This window comes from Perca flavescens, chromosome 2 (genome assembly GCF_004354835.1).
Source record: "Perca flavescens isolate YP-PL-M2 chromosome 2, PFLA_1.0, whole genome shotgun sequence".
NCBI lineage: Eukaryota > Metazoa > Chordata > Actinopteri > Perciformes > Percidae > Perca > Perca flavescens.
In genome coordinates, this window is record NC_041332.1 from 1,007,025 (window position 1) to 1,009,524 (window position 2,500).

Sequence of the window (2,500 nt, forward strand, 5' to 3'; positions counted from 1 at the left end):
AATAAGAACATGTGCTGGGTGTTTTACAGTGTAGAGCGTTTCAGCCAATGATGATACAGCCTGACAATGATGTCATGGAGGGGAGAGGAGGGGGGTTCCCTTCATTGTTTTTTTACATTCCTGACTGAAGGACAGGAAATAAGGAACAAACATCCTACACACAGACACACACACACACACACAAACACACACACACACACACACACACCTTTCTATCTGTAGATTATTTTGTAGTAGATTAGTTTTTTATTTCTATAAATATTTGTTGAGTGTATTCATAACTATATATATATATATATATATATATATATATATATATATATATATATATATATATATATATATAAATATATATATATACAGTACAGGCCAAAAGTTTGGACGAACCTTCTCATTCAATGTGTTTCCTTTTTATTTTCATGACTATTTACATTGTAGATTCTCACTGAAGGCATCAAAACTATGAATGAACACATATGGAATTATGTACTTAACAAAAAAGTGTGAAATAACTGAAAACATGTCTTATATTTTAGATTCTTCAAAGTAGCCACCCTTTGCTTTTTTTGATAACTCTGCAAACCCTTGGTGTTCTCTCAATGAGCTTCATGAGGTAGTCACCTGAAATGGTTTTACCTTCACAGGTGTGCTTTGTCAGGGTTCATTAGTGGAATTATTTCCCTTATTAATAAAAAAGCAAAGGGTGGCTACTTTGAAGAATCTAAAATATAAGACATGTTTTCAGTTATTTCACACTTTTTTGTTAAGTACATAATTCCATATGTGTTCATTCATAGTTTTGATGCCTTCAGTGAGAATCTACAATGTAAATAGTCATGAAAATAAAAAGGAAACACATATGTCATTGTTTCTACATTTAGAAATATTTGGATCAATTTGTTTTCTGTGTTTATTTAGTAAAATCTGATGAAAACAGATTTAAGATTAAATGTATGACCCAGTTCCAGTAGTTTAATTAATTAATTATGGTTTATATCGTTACTGATCCATAAGCTGATACTTTAGGTTGGTCTGGTTTAATAATTATGGTTTATATCGTTATTGGTTTATATACTTTAGGTTGGTCCATAATGGTTTATATCTTTAGGTTGGTTGGTGGTTTAATAATTATGGTTTATATCGTTATTGATCCATAAGGTGATACTTTAGGTTGGTCTGGTTTAATAATTATGGTTTATATCGTTATTGATCCATAAGGTGATACTTTAGGTTGGTCTGGTTTAATAATTATGGTTTAATAATTATGGTTTATATCGTTACTGATCCATAAGCTGATACTTTAGGTTGGTCTGGTTTAATAATTATGGTTTAATAATTATGGTTTATATCGTTATTGATCCATAAGCTGATACTTTAGGTTGGTCTGGTTTTAGGGATGTGAAGCATTTGAAGATATTTGCAGGAAATGACATCACAATAAGCTGAAACACTAACGTAGGCGCAGGAGGCGGAGTTTAATTAATTCATTTCCCCTTGGAGACCAATAAAGTATCATCTGGGATTTTAACCAATCAGAATCTGATTAAACCACTTCCTGTCGGCAGGCTGCTGCTGCACAGAAATCACGTTAGGCTCGTTGGAGATGAGCTGCTCCTCGTCTGTAAAGTAGACGAGAGCAGGCGGCAGCAGAGGGGGGAGACAGTTTCCAGCTGATTCCAGCAGCATTCAGGATGAACAGGAAGTGACACAAACACTGGGGTCCGATTCCGATTTAATAAAATGTTATCAGACCCATATATCAGATCCTATAGTCTCCAGTTGGTTTTATTATGACAGAGTAGTTGTCAGAATGCTCTACATAAGATCTGTTGCTGATTTAATCACCAACAGACTGGAGATGATCTGTAATCTCAACAGATTTAGTCTCTCGGACTTCTAAACGTAACTATAAACCTCACTACGTTCTGTACAGAATAAGCTTTAAATCAGACAAATCGCAGTTAAAATCCCTCCGATTCAAAATCAATAAAAAGTTTACATAAAACGTCATCATGTTGAGTTGATTCTGAACCAATCAGCTGTTCGATCAGCTGAGAGGCCGGCGTTTCCCAGCATGCAGTGGGTCCGCCTGCGTCCGCCTTGGTCTCGTGAGGTTATCGTTGACCACGTGTGCATGAAGTCAGAGCAAGTCGGACACAAATCTACCCAGCATGCATTGGGCGGCGATCGCCGGTGATTGATTCTGCACAGATCTGGCTCATCTCGAACGAGCCTATTAACCAGTCAGCACGGCGCCGAGCATGCTGGGAGTCTGAACTCATCCCTTCACAATAAAACACCCTGAGGAGTTGTCCCTTCACAATAAAACACCCTGAGGTTTGTCCCTTCACAATAAAACACCCTGAGGGTTGTCCCTTCACAATAAAACACCCTGAGGAGTTGTCCCTTCACAATAAAACACCCTGAGGTTTGTCCCTTCACAATAAAACACCCTGGGAGTTGTCCCTTCACAATAAAACACCCTGAGGAGTTGTCCCTT

General features: G+C 37.0%; 1 protein-coding gene across 1 annotated transcript in view; it reads right to left on the reverse strand.

The window, feature by feature from the left end:
* Positions 1 to 2,500, reverse strand: part of LOC114545514 (spectrin beta chain, non-erythrocytic 1) — a 62,600-nt gene that overhangs the window by 50,566 nt on the left and 9,534 nt on the right. The window lies entirely within an intron of this gene.